The 18,734-nt window shown below is 42.7% G+C and overlaps 1 protein-coding gene across 1 annotated transcript in view; it reads right to left on the bottom strand.

Annotated features, from left to right (window-relative positions):
• SLC16A9 (solute carrier family 16 member 9) overlaps nucleotides 1-7,053 on the bottom strand; it is a 67,329-nt gene extending 60,276 nt beyond the window's left edge. The window contains exon 1 of the mRNA XM_028513030.2: nucleotides 6,676-7,053. The gene's annotated coding sequence lies outside the window, so the exon portion shown is untranslated. The remainder of the gene's footprint in view (nucleotides 1-6,675) is intronic.
• Between the last annotated feature and the right edge of the window lie 11,681 nt (nucleotides 7,054-18,734).

Raw genomic sequence — 18,734 nt, 5'->3', positions numbered from 1 at the left:
AAAAAGGAGAAAATTTTACCATTTGCAACAGTATGGATAGACCTAGAGAACATTATGCTGATGAAACAAGCCAGTCAGAGAAAGACAAATACCACATGATCTCACTCACACGTGGAATCTAATAAACAAGCTGAACTAACAAGCAAAATAGAGATAAACTCAGAGTGTAGGTGGACAAATCAGTGGTGGGCAGTGTTGGGGGTGGAGCGATTGAGCAAAAAAGAAAAAGGACTCATGGACATGGACAACACTGTGGTAATTGCAGGTGGGAGAGAGGTATAAGGGGGATAAATGGTAATTTATTAAAATACAATTAAAAAAATAGAAAATAAAATGGATCTGGGAAGCCTTCAGGAAGATGAGCTAATACACTCCTTCCATGTGAAACTGAACTTTTGAACTGGGAAAAACCAAATGGCTACATCCCAATACAGTTCCCGGAACTGGCTCTGTATCACTGAACTTTCTATCTAAATATATATTTTTTTTTCACCGAGCCATAGACACAAGGAATTAATCATATATACCATACTGTAAGTCAGCTTGCCAGCACCAATCACAGCTCTTTCAAAGCCACTTGTGTAATCCTTTGGGAAAGCCCCGCTTTTTTTGCCTTTAGAAACTCTTTCCCTTTCTTTCCACCTCAGAACACAGCTGGGTTTCTACCCAAATCTGTGTTTACAGAATTGCAACTCCAAGAAAGGCCCCCAAATAAAGCTTTTGTTTGCTTTGCAGTTTTGGGTTAAATTGATCGACATCCCTGACTCCTTGGAACTGACAGCCTGAATCCGTCATTGAATCTGAAGGGCTAGCAAAATACATGGGTGATGTTTTGAATCTCACTTTTTTACCAATATAACATTAGATATTATGTCAGATGATTTGGTCAAATAATGACCTGATTCTTTTTGAAATGGTTTTAAATGTTAAATACCCAGTGATAGTTAACACATGCTCTGAAGTGCAAGGGAGGGTTGATTCACCACTGGAGCCAGGACACAAACAAACTGGCTCAGAACGGTCATTCAGAAGCTTCTGTTTGTCCTTGCACAGTCCATCAGTCCCAGTTAGGTGTGTGGTTTCTCTGAACATCGCTCTTGTTTTATTAACTCAGTGCTTCTTTCCAATTGTAAATGTCTGCCCTGAGCTTTTCAGATAGAGTCAGGCCCACATGTCTGTAAAATATCTCACTGATGTAAAGAAAAGAACATATCTTAGCCAGTCAAATCCAAAACTTCCAGTTAAAAAAATGTATTAAAGAATTTGACTGCACAGTTCTCTTAGGAGCTAGAATTATTAAAAATAATTTGAGATTGGAATCATATGAAAATTCATTACTTTTGTTTTCATTATTCTTTTTGGAACCATATAAATATGCTTAAAAAAATAAATTGCTACACTAACATGACTCATAAAAACCAATCCTTATCTTATTCACCTAGTTGCAATTCAAGGACATCCTGCCATAGCTCTATGTTTAAGAAGAGAGACAGACTAGGTAGTGAAATCTTGCAAGGGTTAAGATGATGAAGATTACTTTGTCTTAGCACCATGAGTCAAGCCTATAAATACACCTTGTCCAAGTGGAAACCAGGATCAATTCCCCAACTCAGTTATTGTCTCACATTGGGGTGAGAAGGAAGAGCAGGAAGGAAAATGTTTAGAGAAATAACTCTGGGTCTTGGAATCAAATCATACTAATTGTCCCTAAAAGGGATAATTAACACAAGCAATTAACTGCAGGGAGCTCTGAATTATGTCAACAGCATGGCCATCAAAGGCATCCTTTGAGCTTAAAGGCTTTACAGATTCATCGTGCATTGCCCAGCACGTGGCAAAGAGCTCCTCTAAAGTTATGACAAGGTGGATCTGGTGAGCACTGAAATATGTCTTAGTAAAGGGGAAGAAATGGGTTAGAGATAAAATGGATCAAGGGTAAGATCATGAAAGTCTGAAACCAAAAGGAAACTTGGAAAGCATCTAGAAAATTGGCAGTACTCAGGCCAAATTTGACTTCTAGACCTCTAGAGGTGTTTTGTCACCCAATTTTAATTTTAATTTAATTTAATTGTTCGCAACTTTGAATGAATTTCCAATGTTTTAAAACTGGGAGATTTTACACAAAAATATAAATTTCCAGATTATCTTGAAAAATTAGAAGATCTGGCGACATGGGGCCCTCAGTCTTAGGAAAAATCATCTAGAACTGAGTAACCCTGGCCCTCACTGAATGGGCCTGTTCTCTCCAGCTCCATCCGCTCCCCGAAGGCTCTCTCACGCGGGACCAAGATCGACCTGCATTTAGAGTCTCCCCCGTGCTCTCCTGACATCCTCCCACCCCAGTCTGCTACGCTGGCTTATGATGCCCGTCCCCATTGGGTAAACTTGTGAACTTGCTGCCCTGGATCTTATCAACCCCTCAATTTCCTTATCTGCGTGAGGAAACTGAGGTTTAGAGACGTCATGTCCGTCATTCCCGGGGAGACCGTAACAAGATCTCTTCCTAACCAATCCAGCAAATAGTCACCTCTTCCCATGTCCTGCTCTTTGGTTCAGAAGAGAAAATGGCAGAATTTGTAAATCACTCAGAGCCTGAAAATAGATGAAAACATCTAGAGATTTGACAGAGTGAAGGATAGGCAAAACAAGGGCCAGACATTTAGATACTACTGGTTGACTGGTGTTAACAAAAGCCTCCCTATACCCCAAACTCTTATCAATGCTCCCTATATTGCCAGGCTCTGCTGCACCTTGTCTCTGCTCTGCACAACCCACACCCTGAAGAGCCAGGCCCAAATTGTAGTAGTGTTCTGGTGAAGAAATCTATGATAATGCTCTCTGAACTTTTTCGTAGTATGATTTTCATAGTTTGTACATGATAATGTGGAATCCAATCAGTGTGAGAACACACACTTTAGTATGTCATGTATAAACTAGTGTATTTGCGATATCACTTTCAGAATAAAAATCAGGACACATGGCAACATATATGGGATGCAAAATACAAAAAGATCTAGTGTAATTTGGGGGTTTACTGAATAATGAGAAGAATATGTAAAATTCATACTCTTCCAGAGAATCTGGCAGGTCCGGTTTTGGATTCAATGCTGCCACATTTGTTAGTGTTTTTCTTATCCCACATCCCATCTTTGCCTATCACTTAAGAGTATCTTTTCAGTGGGTCATAAACGTACAAGACCATATATAGTAGTTCGAAGATGTGTTAGCACATTTCAATATGAAATTATGGAAAGTAAAAATAATCAGAATATTGTGTAAGGTACAGCATGATGACTATAGTTAACATACTGTATTATATACATGAAAGTTGCTAAGAGAACAGATCTTAAAAGTTCTCATCAAAAAAGATTGTAACTGCATGCAGTGGTGGATATTAACTGAACTTATTTTTGTAGGCATTTTGCAATGTATACATATATCATCGTGTTGTATAACTGAAAGTAATACAATGTTATATGTCAATTATATCTCAATTTTAAAAAAATAAATAAAATAGTCAGAATGACAGGAATGAGGATGCAAAGAAAAACATAGAGAAACACTCCTCGTATAGGTAGCAGGCCCAATTTCTAACTTCTGTTAACGATAGTTGTCCTAACCCTTGTTATGTGGTAGCCCAGTTATCCAAAGGACAGGCTCTCAAGACTGATTTCTTGCATTCAAATCCTGGTCCCATCATTTACTTACCTGAGTAACCTTATTAAAATTCTCAGTCTAAGATAAAAGTTATGCCTCCATAGATAAAATAAGATGTGTTGGCTCACTTGACATATCATATTTAATAAACAATAATTATAATAATAATTATTATTATTATTACCAGCAACTGAAACAAAAAATAGAAGGTGGCTTTACTCTGCATATTGGTCCGGGAAAGTAGAGGTATTTGCCTATCCAAAGTTTTAATCAAACTAAGAGTTATTATACCGTAAAATTGCAGATCTTTTTTTTGGGGGGGTGACTAGATTTAAATAAAAATTAGATTTAAATAATAAGTTATTTTTTCTGGAAAACTGATATCACCACACTATTGGTTCTACAAGTCAGATTTGGCCTGAGCACTTCAAAAAAAACTGAAGGGTATCTGGAACACGCTTCAGTAACATTTATAGGAACCAAATATCACTGACATTTTATTCATTTACTTCTTTTAGAGGGAAGCTCACAAAATTAAACTCCAAGGTATAAACTACAGTTAAGAAGGCTAACATTATTGGTTCAAATATAATAACAATGTTCAATGACATTTTAATTTCTTAGCATGGCTTGTCATGTTCTCCATAATCTAGCCTCATCCTACTTCTCAGCCTATCTACCTTAAATTCTAGGCTCCAGCCATTCTAACTGCTCTTCTACCTGTGAACACACCAGACTGCCATACCTCTGCACCCTTGTTCCAGCAGGACATTCCGTTGAGAAAATCCTTTCCTTCCTCAAGTCCCAGCTCAAATGTGACACCCAGCACAAAACTTTTCTCAGTTCTTAACCTTAAGTGAACTCCTTTTCTCTGCCATTTAAGATCATACGGTTGATATCTCCGCCATATGACGCCAATCACATTGTCGGGTATTGAAGGTATCTGTAAACAGGCCTCTGTTTCCCCGCCGGCTAAACTTCTTGAAGGCATGGACCACATACTTTTCCCAGGAATTCAGTTTTAAGTTATAGTTCAGTCTCATAATCTACAAGGAATACTTCGATGGTTACAAAGAACCTCCCAAAGAGAAGGCCAACTAGATCAAAAGGTATACATTCTTCTAATGTTTAATTAAAGTCTCCAGGAGATTCTTGTAAAGCTATAGTTGTATAAGCAAGACCCTTTCTTTTGCACTTTCCCACTGCCGTTCTATACCCAACCGCATTCTGTGAATTAAGTTCAAGAAACACCTCACTTAAAAAAAAGACTACAAAAGCTGGGGGGTTTAAAAGACTGAGTAGTTAGGAAATAATGCTTGCACATCTGACCACATCTATCTAATTGTCATCCTGTAGCTCGGGGTTCATGGTCAGATCTACCCCCAAAGCGCCATGATCTGCTGTGTGACACTGTGTGTCTGCAGTTCCAGACACCGAACAATGCACACCATCGGCACCCTCTTTCCAAAGTTGTAGTCAGGAGTCAGAAGAGATTTCCTAGGGTCCTGATTTTTCATCCTTCCCTATGTTCATCTTATTGATATGAAGGGTCCTTGTCACACCACTTGCCTACTCACAAAAGAAACAGAGAAGGATGTTCTTAGGCAGTCAGTGGTGCTAAAAGTCTGAGTTGTCACAAAATTGTAGGTTAAACTATTTTGTTACGTAATTTCCACCTCTTGGGGCCTTAAAAAAAAAAAAACAGACATTTTGGCAGTGACATGGGCACTTAACCCTGTTACTTGCATTCACGTGCTATTTAAAAGGAGATGTAACCATATAATGAATAATTGGTGGTTTCACTTTAGAATCTTGTCTAGCTTCCTCGGTCCTCTGCCTGAACCGAACCACCCAGAACAATTTCCCACAGCTGAAGCCAACCCAACTCTAAGAAATTGTTAAGACATACACCAAATTAACAGAATTTGGTGGAACATCTGACTACTCTGGGGTGGGGGGTGTATATCTACCTACAATTGGAGCTACTGTCCAGGTTAATTCAAGATTTAAAAAATAAAACACACCCAAACTAACTGTGACACAAGAAAGTGGTCAAAAAATGTTATATTAAGTAACTTACTATGTAAATAATATATTTAGTGTGAATCTTGCCTAAGTTTCTGAGATGGATCGACCTGTGCTGGGTTAGACCTGGCATCCTAAGAAGTGTTGATTTGTTTTTTGATGACCAACTTTTAAATGATTCTCCGCTGTTTCCAATGCTCTGAGCGCTGCTGAAGCCAGAGCAGGTTGTTACCAAGGGCGAGCCACAGATGGATCGGATCAGCACCAAGTCCTCCCAGGTTCCCACTCTGTGTCCGACAGGCCCAGGTGCCAATGTCTTCCCTGGCATCACGGAGGCTGGGCTTCTGCTCTCGCCAGGGCCGACCTGGTGGTGCTGAACTTGGCGCGGAGGTGCAATGTGCGCCCGCCCCTAGCACCGCTTTCCTCACAGCCCCTGAGAATCCCGGGCGTCCCAACCCCGACCCTCCTTGGGGCACCTGTGAGCACCAACTCCCAACCAAGGCACTTGGAGGCCTCGATGCCCTCGGGGAAATAGGGGCCCACCTGAGTCATACCCACCCCCACCCCCTCTGCAGCACCACCAGCAGCCCCAGATACTACATCTGGAGTCCCGGGACAGATCTCCACTGTGAACCCAATCCGAGGACACCGTCCTCCTCCAGGACCCCATTTCTCTCTCGGTCTCTCTTCCGACTCCGTTTAAAATGCCGTCCTCAGATTGCTGGGGAAACTTGCCCACCGCGGTAACGCACCCCACCAAAAAAAAAGAGGGCTGTCAAGGGGTGGGCGCGAGCGCACCGAGTACACGCTCAGGCCCCAGCACACACCCCAAACAAGAAACCGGTTCCAAGCTCTTCGGCCGCCGGTGACAGCGTCGCTGCCGCCTCCCCCTCCTACTCAGAGTCGGAGGAATTACTTCTAGTCTCGGGGAGGCTAGACAGCACGGGCGGCCGCCGACCCTTGGGACGCTGCCCGCGCGCTCCAGCTCCTTACCTGTGTACCAGACTCCGGGGCGCTGCACAGGACACGTTGCCCGGGTGGGCCGGACAGGTAGTGCAGGGGAGACCTTGGCCGCCTCTGTGCCCTGTAGCTCCGGGCCTGCCGGGCGGCTATTTATCCGGGGGCCCAGCCCCAGCCCCGGCCCCGGCCCCTGAGGGAGTATTGAGCAATCGGTCCCGCTACGCGCTGTCGCAGTAGCCACCACACTCTGCCCCCGCCGAGCTCCTCCGCGGTGGCGGCGGCCACATGGAGGGAGGGAGCCAGCCCCCTCCTCCGGGCTCCACCTTCTCTTTCTCCTCCTCCCCGGAAAGTTATTCCCCTATGTTCCCCCCTCCCCACCCCACCCCACCTCCACACACTCCTCTCTTCTTTGCGGGGCACCCTGGCCAGTCTGAACCGGTTATGAATGCGCGGGTTGCTGAGCGAAAGGAGGAGGAGGTGGAGGAGATGGAGGCGGAAAAGCGAGCGGTAGGGGCGCTGCTCCTGCTCCCGCTGCCCGGAGCCGTGCAGGGCCAAGCCGGCCAGGCGGAGGAAGGGCACCGCCAGGGCCCTGGCCCGGGCCGGGAGCCACCAAGGCGGCAGAGCTTGGCACCACCGACGAGGCGCCCTCTCCATGCGTACAAGAGCGTGCCCTGGCGTCGCTGAGCCCCTGCTGCACACCGTGTGCTCGCGCCGTCCCTCCAAGGACCGGTGCCCATTTGCGGGGAGGCAAGGTCTATAGATGAATGAGAGTCGCCCCTGGTCTCCCAGGCTCCTGGGGCCGCTGGGTGTCTTTCTGGCCAGAGCTGTATACCCCCACTGGCAGTGATCCCAGAGAAACGGGCACCAGAACTCTTTGGAGTTGGTGCCCCTGGGCAGTGAGGAATGAGGATGCCAAGTGCTGTCCTTTGTGACAGCTCCGCGGAAAGGAGGGCGCCCCCGTAGTGCACGCAGCGTGCTGGGAGAGAGAGGTTGCATCTGAGGACGTTCTGTCTGTCCTGCAGGTGGACAGCACTGACAATGCACTCATACCTTCGGCTGAAAGGTACAGGGCATGGGCGCTGTGGTGGATGTGTGCTGTATCCCCACAGAGAGTCCCTGAAGCCGACTGAGGACAGGGGCTCACCTGGTGTGGGAAACCTCCAACGGAATATGCATGCAATGTTTCCTTTGTGTGTAGGGATTTCTGGGAAGGGGCACCATACCTTCTACTAGCTTTTCAAAGGGGCCTGGGGCCATCCATCACCGGGAAGAGAATTCCTTTATACACTGAATGCTCTGGTTTTCTGGTGTAGGATTTGGACAAAAATCCTACAGTTTGCAAAGGGTTGATTTCTGAAGTCCAGATTAGGCTGTCTGACCTTCCTGAGCCTCCGTTTTCTCTTCTTGCCTGTGAGACGAGAGTTCAAAACACAGAAAAACAAACAAAAAACCTGTGGCCCCCAGCCACACATGTCAAATTTTCCTGCGGATATGAAAACAGCAGTCTGTCAGTCTGCCACTTTGTCCCACACCATTCCTTTCTACCCAGTTTGCTGACTTTCAGATTATGAGGAAGAGAATGGCCAGTGTTAGCTGATATTATTTTGTTTTGCCCTAAGAAGGAGAAAGATTAGGGGAAAAGATTAAGTAAGAGTAATAATAAGAGGGAGGTGGTTCCAGGAATAGTTTCTGGAAAGAAAAATGGAAAAGGGATGCTTTCAACACAAAAACTTTATTTAGAAGGCGCACCATAAGGGCCTCCTCTCATGATGTTCCATTTTGTACCATAATGGTTACTCAAGGGGCGTGGTTACGCGATCAAGTGTGTCCACTGTAATAATGCATTGACCTGTGCATTGGCCATTTTTTCCTTTTCTCTATGTGTTCCAATAAAAGATATTTTAGAAAGTTTTTTCTTGATCCAAATACACCCTAACCACCAAAGCAATCAACATGTATGAAGCTATATTGAGGGGTGGGGCAGATGAGGAAACCCTGCTTGAAAATATTTGTGTTCACCAATTGGCTTCTGCAGTTGCCACGTGCCTGTGCTCATCCCCACCAAATGTCCCCAGATTTCTTTTAAAGAGAATATATGATCAGCCCTCCACATCTGCCCAGGCCAGTCCATGCCTATTAACTAAAAACTGAAAAGGATTTTATCTGTACATAGTATGGACCAACTTGAGTGTAAGACTGGATCTCAGGGGTCAAAAACTCAAATGTCTGGGAGTCCAGATTCAATGTAATGCATGAAGTGGGCAGGGAGAAGCCTGGAGAACTTATGGTGCATGGAAGCTGGCTCTGGGGCCATTGGTTTAGGGAATTGCTGCCAGGCTGGAATGTGAATATTGCCCCAACCCCTTGTGAAGGTTCATTGTTCAGTCATACCTCAGCAGAGCATTTAGACATGCAAGAGAACTCAGAAATCTAATCCCAGATGCTTTACCTATGAATGGAATTTGAACCAGACACTCTAGGGATCTGCTCCTGATTACCCTCCAGGGTGGAGTGGGGGCAGAGCAGGGTGGCCGAGACAGGATTGAAACCATCTCCCTACCCCCCAGAGTTTTTGCCCCACCCCCAGTGACATGAAGATGCAAGTCTGCTTGCAAGGTAAGGATTTTTCAGCTCTGTGTAGCCCCTGCCCTTTGTGTGTCTCTTGAGCCTAGAACTCGATGTACTTTCAACAGGATGAAGTGAGAGGGAAAGGCAGGTCATTTAAATGACCCTGATTTACACGAACCTCCCTTGGGAAGAAATTAACCTGAGGGAAAATATTTAAAGAGAAAACAAAGGAGTTCCTTCTTTACCTTATGTTATTATGAAGCATTTATTAAGAAATTTGTGATTTGTGAAGTAGTCGAAGTTCTCCCCTTCTTGGACAACTTGTTGCCTCAATCTTTTAGCAAATGGGGTAGAAAGATAAGCCTGAAATTGTTCTGTTGTCCTCGTCTCAGCAGAAACAGAGGGCAGAGGAAGGCATGAGTTGGTCAGAAGAGGGCGGGACATTTTGCATAGCACCTGAGTTGCTGGTCCAGCACCTGCCTGGCTGACCAGGCTTTCCTTCCTGACTTACTATACCAGGATATGTTTCTTCTCTTTGTACACATTTTCCTTCCCCTGTTTATGAATGACAGCATAGCTGTATATGCACTGCACTTTGAAATAAAAATAAGCAAGGGAAATAGAATTTAGAGTTTTTATAGTAGTTAGATTAGCAATCTAAAATCATTCTGTTAATTCCATTTCATTCATTCACAGTCTAACAGATAAGAGATCAGAAAATAATAGAAGTGGCTAAATCTTTCCCTCTGATTTTTGTAGAGCTTTTGTTGAAAAGACAATTTTTCAAATATTAAAAATAACCTTTGTTGTTATTACATGCCATATCATATTTTTACTTGAAGTTCTCCAGAATATTGTTCCATTTTTTTTCTTACTTTTACTTTCATTGTAATATTTGGCTCGAATGATTTTAATTTTAAGAGAAGGGGGGAGAGGGATAAACACTATTTTTTGAGCACCCAGTAATCGCCAAGAACTATGCTATTTCACTTACCCCTCGAAGCAACTTCATGTGGTTTAGTATTGCTCCATTTTATACATGAGGAAATGGGAGTGCAGAGACATTGAACTATTTGCTGAGTCAATCATTAAGTGACAGAGTAGGATTCAGGCCCGGGTCCAGCTGTGCCCTTCCCACTTTACCGTAGAAAAATGATTCCAGACTGGTAAGAGCTAACACTGAGGACAGACATTTCACACATATTAACTCATGTAAGGCTCACAATAAACCTAAGAATTAGGTGCTGTTTTTATTGGTGTTTGGCCGATGATGAAAATAAACTAGAGAGAAGTTAAATAATTTACCCCCAATCACACCGTTAATGAGGAGTAGGCTGAAGTTCAAATTCAGGCATCCAGACTACAGAGAACCATGCTCTGAACCACCACTCTTTCTTCTCATGAAAGTGGAAATCAGAAACGTAGAATTGATAGAATATGCATGTCCTGTATGTTTGCATTCACATACATAAACATTCCAGTTCACATCTTTCTAATTTGCATTACAGTTTCAAGGCCACAGCCCAAACCAACCTACACCTTCATGTATACCAGTTTCCAGTATGTACTCAGTATGTTTCCTTGTGCAGGACTCACAACACCTGTAATGTGTTCATGCATGTTTTCCCAGAGAAACTATAAACTCCTGAGAGAAGGTGCCAGGTCCTTCCTGTCCGTCACTGTTCCCTAGAGCACAGCGAGTGACCAAATGAGCAAATGAATGAGTGCATGTTCAAACTGGCAGTGGTTTATTTTTGCTGCACCACATCATTGAATTCTTCACTTGCCTTACATGATGAAGGAGAAACTGTGTGACCTGTACTTTATGTGCAGAGTCTGTAGAGTCCAAAATCTGTGGACAGTCCAGATACTTGGTCCCATGGTTGAGCAAGTAAATGTTTTTTGTCTATGATCACTAATCAAATTAGATGTACTGAACATGCTACAGCCATGTTTTGTTGGGTATGATTCAGAAAATGCTTTGGAGGACTTCCGGCAAGATGGAGGAATAGGTGGACGCACCGTGCCTCCTCGCACAACCAAGATTAGAAAACCAATAATTTACAACAATAATTTACTATCAGAATAACACCCAGATCCGGCAGAGGATTTATCTGAATGGAAGTCGGGCAGCCAAGAAGTTGAAGTAGACGCGTTCATCCGGACTGGTAGGAGAAGACGAGCCGGCGGGCGTGGGGCTGGCTCGGGTCGGCGGCGCGCGGAGGTCGGGGGAAGGTTTGGCGCGAAATCGGCGCAAAAGCCATCCAGCGCGCAAGAAGGCAGCGGCGATCACTGAGTACGCAAGCTGCGGCTGGCAGACCCAGAGGGGTATCGATTGTGGACCAGGGCAGAACTCACGGCCCAGAAGCCCAGACAAGGGTCTGAGTCCAGGGGAACGGAACTACCGCCATTGTTTTCTCCCGCCCCGCCCCCACATATAACGTCACAATCTAGCGACTGGGGTGCCCAGCCCCGGTGAGCACCTAAGGCTCTGCCCCCCACCGTAACAAGAGCAACCAGACCGGAAAAAAAAAAAAAAAAAAAAAAGGAGAGACAGGGGGAAAAAACAAAAAACAAAAAACAAAAAACTATGTTTTCAACAGAGCAGATCAGTCCCCCAGGACTCATCCTTTTGAGTGACCAAGAACTAGCCAATCTATCAGATGCGCAGTTCAAAACACTGGTGATCAGAAAGCTCACGGAACTGGTTGATTTTGGACGAAATTTAGATGAAAGAATGCAGATTACCATAAAACAGATGCAGGAAGACACGCGGAGGAGAGCCAATAGTGAAAGGAAGGAATATGAGTCTCAAAACAATACAGTGGACCAGAAGGAAGATAGAATCAACCAAGCAGGAAAGCATGATGAAATAAGAATTCAAAAAAATGAGGAAAAGATTAAGAGCATCCAAGACACCTTTAAATGTTCCAATATCCGAATTATAGGGGTACCAGAATCAGAAGGGGAAAAGCAACAGATTGAGCACATATTTGAACAAATAATAAAGGAGAACTTCCCCAATCTGGCAAAGGGAACAATCTTCCAAGAAATCCAAGAAGCTCAGAGAGCCCCAAAGAAGTTGGACCCAAGAAGAAACACACCAAGGCACATCATAATTACATTAGCCAAGGTAAAAACGAAGGAGAGAATCCTAGAAGCAGCAAGACGTAAGGGGACAGTCACCTACAAAGGAGTTCCCATCAGACTGTCAGCTGATTTCTCCAAAGAGACCTTACAGGCAAGAAGGGGCTGGAAAGAAATATTACAAGTCATGAAAGACAAGGACCTACAACCCAGATTGCTCTATCCAGCAAAGCTTTCATTTAGAATGGAAGGGCAGATAAAGTGCTTCTCAGATAAGGTCAAGTTAAAGGAGTTCATCATCACCAAGTCCTTATTTTATGAAGTGCTAAAGGGACTTATCTAAGAAAAGAAGATAAAGAAAAAACATGTATAGTAAAAGGACAGCAAACTCACAAATATTAACAACCACACCTAAAGCAAAACCAAAAGAAACTAAGTAAACAATTAGAACAGGAACCGAACCACAGAAATGGAGGGCACATGGAGGGTTAGCAGCAGGGGGGTGGGAGGAGGGTAGAGGGGGAAAAGGCATCGAGAATAAGTAGCATAGAATGTAGGTTGAAAATAGATAGGGGGAGGGCAAGAATAGTACGGGAAATGTAGAAACTAAAGAACTCGTAAGTATGACACATGGACATGAACTAAAGGGGGAAATGTGGGTGGGAGGGGGGTACAGGGTGGAGGGGAGAGAAGGGGGGAAATGGGACAACTGTAATAGCATAATCAATAAAATATATTAAAAAACAAAAACAAAAACAAACAAAAAAAAAGAAAATGGTTACTAACTCATGAAATTAAAAGTTATAAAGAAAAAAATGTACGCTTGAGGGGAAAATGTAAAGTCAAGCATGTTCCGTAAGAATTTGAACACAGACTGAAATTGGTGTAGATAGAATCAAATACAGGATAAATGAATTTTATTCAAGATTCAAAGTCCCAAAAGGAAGAGTGTGACTGGCCTGACTTGGGCAATATAACCATCTCTCAGTTGGAGACAGACAGGAGACATTTGGAGAGCACTCATTGGGGAAGAGGTTATTCTCCTAAAGCAAACTGGGATGCAGGTTGGACAGAACACAGTAAATGTCCTTCACAATGGGTTAGACCACGAGAGTTCTTGTCTCCACGTGAAGGCTTTAGCCAGGAAGCCAAGAGGAATCACTGAAGGATTCTGACAGTGGAGTGACACAGTTGGATTTGTGTTTCAAAATGCTCACTCTTACAATCCACACTGGAGAATGGACTGGGAGGGATAGGACTCAGAAGGCTGATTTAATAGTTGGAGCAAAAAATTGTAAAACTGTAAAACCTATAAGCTATTAAAAGGTAAGGGACCAATTTGAGAGCTTAAGAAGTGCCACAAAATCGATGGGTATGGGGTTAGTAAAAAGAAAGTTTTAGTATGACTTCCAGCTCTCCCATAAGAGCTTATAAAAAATTGCTGGAAATTAGGGAAGGATGCCTCACACTGCAGGGTCCTCTAGGATACACTTAATTTCAAATATTATATCTGATCATTCTGAGAAAACATAAAAATATTTAAAACACCCCAAACCTAAAATATTGTCTCCAAGATAGTTTTGCAGGTAGAAATGGTACCAAATTATTTTGTCAACCTCAAGTTTTCTCATCTGTGATTTGAATATGATCATACATGGGTAGACATACACAACAGGAAGAAAAAGTGGGAAACCTATTCATTACCAGTATCGTGAGCAGTGGTGCCTGTAAAGTAAATGCTGAAGCTTCACTGGAAATAGGCCTGACCTAAGCATGAGGAACCTTGGTTGATTGTTGTTAAGCAGATCTTAGAAGGAAGAGGCCACGTCCTCTTGCAGCAACAAGCAAATATCAATCAAACACCAGTTGTACCGCTGGCTCAGAGAGAGCCATGCCAACAGCTCTATCCACAACTAGATCCATCACTCTGTGCTTAGAGAAAAATCATTATATTTCTAAATCTACAGTGGTATGACCCACAGTACAAATATTTTACCTGTGGTAGCCACCAAATGAAAGCTCACTTAATTCTCAACAGCATGTACAATGATAATTATGGTCATTTTCTTCCATTGAACTTGGTTGTCCAGAAATACCTGGAAGTTCAAAGAGGCTGCTTCTGGGTGTTTGAACATTCCCAGGATAGTTTGTGCCTCAATAATTTCCTTTAGCCTCACATCGTCATGAATGCTTCTTTTGAGATTGCTGAATTTGAATCGGTCTTAGAACCGGAACAGACAGGCATTGGAGATTAGCAGGTGTTGAACAACCTCACCCTCAACGTAGCATTTAACTTCTAATTTTCAGATGAAGAAACAGAAATTCCAAATGTTGAATGATAACAGGCAAAGGGAGTCCTGGCCAGGTGACTCAGCTAGTTGGAGTGTCATCCCATATACCAAAAGGTTTTGGGTTTGATTCCTGGTCAGGACACATATGAGAGGCAAACTGATCCATGTTTCTCTCTCACATGTTTATCTATCTATCCATCTGTCTATCTCTCTATCTATCTCCCTTCCTCTCTCTCTAAAATCAATAAACATCCTCAGATGAGGATTTTTTAAAAACTGAGGCAAAGGAAAAGGAGGATTAGAGCACACAGCCCTGAAGCCAAATTTACCAATTAGCTTTGTAAACTTGATGAGGTTCCTCATCATTTCTGTGTCTAGTTCCTCATCTGTAAAAATGGGAGACAATAATACCGATCTCATGTGGTGGTTGTGCAGATTCAGTGAATTAAACCAGATAAGATAGCCCAACACTCAGTGCTCTATGTGCACTTGTTTTCATGAGTAGACCAAAGAACCCCACTTAGGACTCCCATCCTCCCTCTCCTATACATAGTTAGAAGAGAAAAATTGTATCTATTGACAAATTTACAATGGTTGTGAATGGTTGTCATACATAACTTCCTTTCAGGATGTCTCATCAAGACCTGCATCTGAGTTTTTGAAATCATTCAAGAAGAGTTTCTTAGTGTCAGGCAGGTATGATAACCAGTCTAGGAAGTCAACAAAGTCCAGCAACCAACCAAGCCTGAAAATTTGCCTTTCAACCAAGAAGACTTGAGTTTAATTCCTCAGTGTCAACTTGGGACCATCTTCTGCCAACAACAGTCTTAGTGAACTGAAGGGTTGGATTCTGACTTAAATGTAATTCTTGGACAGGCTATTAGTTCAACTTTTCTTTGGCTGGTCAAGATTATTTTTCAATGGGTTCTTTAGCCAATAGTGATACAATATACCATGAAATAAATCAAGAAATAAACTTTGCTGTGGGCTGGAAAAAGAAACACCCAATGGAAGTTCTGTCATGCTGAAAACTATAATTTGCAATAAATTTTACTCACTAAGTGTGGCCCAAATAGTATATTTTATAAGGAGAAGTATGCAGCTAATGAATAACAAGGGCCAAAAACTCAGTCTGCAAAAAGGGTCTGCTTATGGAAAGGAGCTATGAGAATCATTTGTACCCTACAGTGCTCCTCTCTCCACACAACTGACAAAGTGACCTAGTACAGTGGAAAACAAGGAAAATACCCCGTGCCTCAAATATGCATGGCTTAGAGTAGGTATCCAATGAATGAATAATAATTGAATAAATCTAATCTCCATCAGTGAAAAAGTATCCCATGATAACATGGATGTTTTTTTATCTGCCTGAAGGTACTTGAAGGAAATGTGAGGAATTTCTTATGTAATTAACTTTTTTACATAAAATGGGGTCATAAGGAACCCAAATAATTGACTTTGATTGCTAGATATCATGGAGACTTAAAGAAAATAGGTGAAGGTTTTAAAATTCAAATCAAATTAATAATTTTATCTTTACACCTTCATTTATTAACCTACCTACTGACATTTGAAATCCTGAGGATTATCCTGGTCACAAAAATGTTCTTTTTCTCTAGAGATCAAGAGAGAACCTTTCAAAAACTGTAGATGTGGGACAGCCAATTTGTAACATAATTTACAGTTCCTCAAAAGGTTAAAAGTAGAGTTACCGTGTGACCCAATAATTCCATTCACAGGTAAATACACAGGATAACTAAAAATATGTGCTGTCACACACACAAAAAAACATGTACCTGAGTGTTCATATCAACATTATTCAGAATTGTTGAAAGTGGAGACAATCCAAATGTCTGCCAGCTGGTGAATGGATAATAAAATGTGGTATATCTGTACAATAGAATATTACTGGGCCATAAACAAGCCAAAGACAAAAGGCTATACAGTGGAGCCTCGGTTCCCCCACTTAATTCGCTGTGGAAAACTATTTAAGAAGCAATTTGTTCAAAAACTAAATCTCCTTTGTTTGTCACCTGAGAAACGCGTGGCTGATCATACAGGTGTCAAAGGGCTGCTGGGTAGAGAGTGGAGAACCGAAGTTTTATTAGACAACCGAGACATTTTTCTGTGAACAACTTGGTCGAGAACTAATTTGTTTGAGAACTAAGACATGTGAGAACTGAAGTTTGACTATATATTGTACAATTCTATTTGTATGAAATGCCCAGAATAGGCAAATCTGTAGAGACAGAAAGTAGATTAGGAGTGGCCTAGGCGTGGCAGAGGTGAGGGTTTTAAAGGAAGGTAGGCTGGGGGAGAGTGCGGAGTAACTGCTCATGGGCCCTCATGAACATGGGATTTCTTTTTGGGATGATGAAGTGTTCTAAAATTGATTGTCTGAGCAACAGACTAGAAATAATTGAATTTCACACACTAAAAAGATGAATTGTATGGTATACAAATATCTCGATAAAGCAGTTATAAAAGCTATAGGCAATAACATTTTTGCTTTGCTTATGGTTTTTTTAAAAGCTGTCCTAAAAATACAGATTTTTAATTTAACTTGTAGAGTAATGGAACTGCCTGATGTTGTGACAAAGGGGCCCAACATGCTCAGCCTGAAAGAACCGTGGAGAAACTGCCACCCTCAGGGAGAGGGTTCACTGTTTAATGTACGCTGTGATGTGTGCTGGCACAAAGGACACAGAGCACCAGAGGTCCTCACGTCCTTTCCATGTGCTGCCATGGCCAAGTCTCCCCAACCACCCAGGTTGTGGGACAAATGTCAGAGAAGTTAGACAGAAGCTGACTTTTATCAATCCTTAAAAATTAACTCTCGTGTTTACTAAGTTGCAGTCACACTGAACTTCCTAATATTTTGCTGAGCTCTACCTACCTCAGGGCCTTGGTACCTGCTGTTCCCTGCATCTGAAGTCCTCACTTTTCTCTCGGGTCACCACCTCGCTGGATCCTCATCAGTCAAGCTTCTGTGCCAATGCTATCTTCTCGGGAAACTTTCCTTAGATCCTCCTAGCTAAAACATTCTTCCCCATAGACACCCTCCTCATCTCTGTGTTTTACTTATGCCAAGGAACTAGCACTTTCTGGAAGACTTATGTGTTTATTAGTTTTTTGTCTGCTTTACCCATCAGAAAGCAAGCTCCATGAGGGCAAGGGACTGCAGTATTTCCCTGCACCTACCACATTCCCAGATAGGCAGTCAATGCATGATAAATATTTATTGAGCAAATGATCTTCACAATACAAGTCATAAGTTCATAAATAACATCTAAAAGGTCAGTCTCTGTACCTGGAGATCACACCTTGTATAGGAGTCCAGGGACACTGACCCTCTAAAGAATAGTCTGTAGCCAGCTCCTGGCAGAAAGGGCACATGGCTCAGACTAGACACCCAGTTGGCCACCAAGGACTTCCTGTGCTCTTGCACTGATCTTTCCTCACCATGATCCCAAGTCAGATGGCAGCATGAGCTCAGGGGCCTCTCCTGTGGGTTTATAAATAAGTCTGGGCTCATTGCTGATCCCAGAACGGCCTACATGGCAACTTGCCCTCAGCTTGCTCAGTTAGTAGGACTGCTCCCAGTAAGGTCAGCAAATAACAGTTGTAGAGAACAACAATCTGGCCTGCAGGTCACAATAACACCACACATTTAAGACCTTCTCTCAAACCTTGACCCCAGTTTCTACCAAAGCAGTTTTTCTCAATCGTGCCCTGGAGTTAGGTTTTATTTTATTCATCAAATGCCTGAATGTAGGATTAAGATGCTTCATTGTGGTGTAAATTTCTTGCCTTGCAAATGAGGAGCCAGTGGTAATGAACTTCTCAGGCTTGATACAATACGGTCAGGCAGAATAACGAATGGGTAGGAGAAAGGCTCTAGCGGCAGACGGTTTTGAGTTGAGGGTCTTGGTTCTTTCACTTCCTAACTGGGTCACTACCGTTGGGATGTCCTGTGTAAACTTGAGCATTTTACTTAATTCCTCTGAGCCTGCACCACCTCATTTGTAAAATGGAAATAACTCATAGATTTATTAGTATAGATTAAATTACATAATGTATGCAAAGCACTTAGCATGGTGCACTCCAATGAGATACTGCCATCTATAAATAACAAATGTTCTAGCA

This window comes from Phyllostomus discolor, chromosome 5, assembly GCF_004126475.2.
Source record: "Phyllostomus discolor isolate MPI-MPIP mPhyDis1 chromosome 5, mPhyDis1.pri.v3, whole genome shotgun sequence".
NCBI classification, from domain to species: Eukaryota; Metazoa; Chordata; class Mammalia; order Chiroptera; family Phyllostomidae; genus Phyllostomus; species Phyllostomus discolor.
Note: the sequence above shows the minus strand (reverse complement) of the source record. Positions and strands in the feature narration are given on the sequence as shown.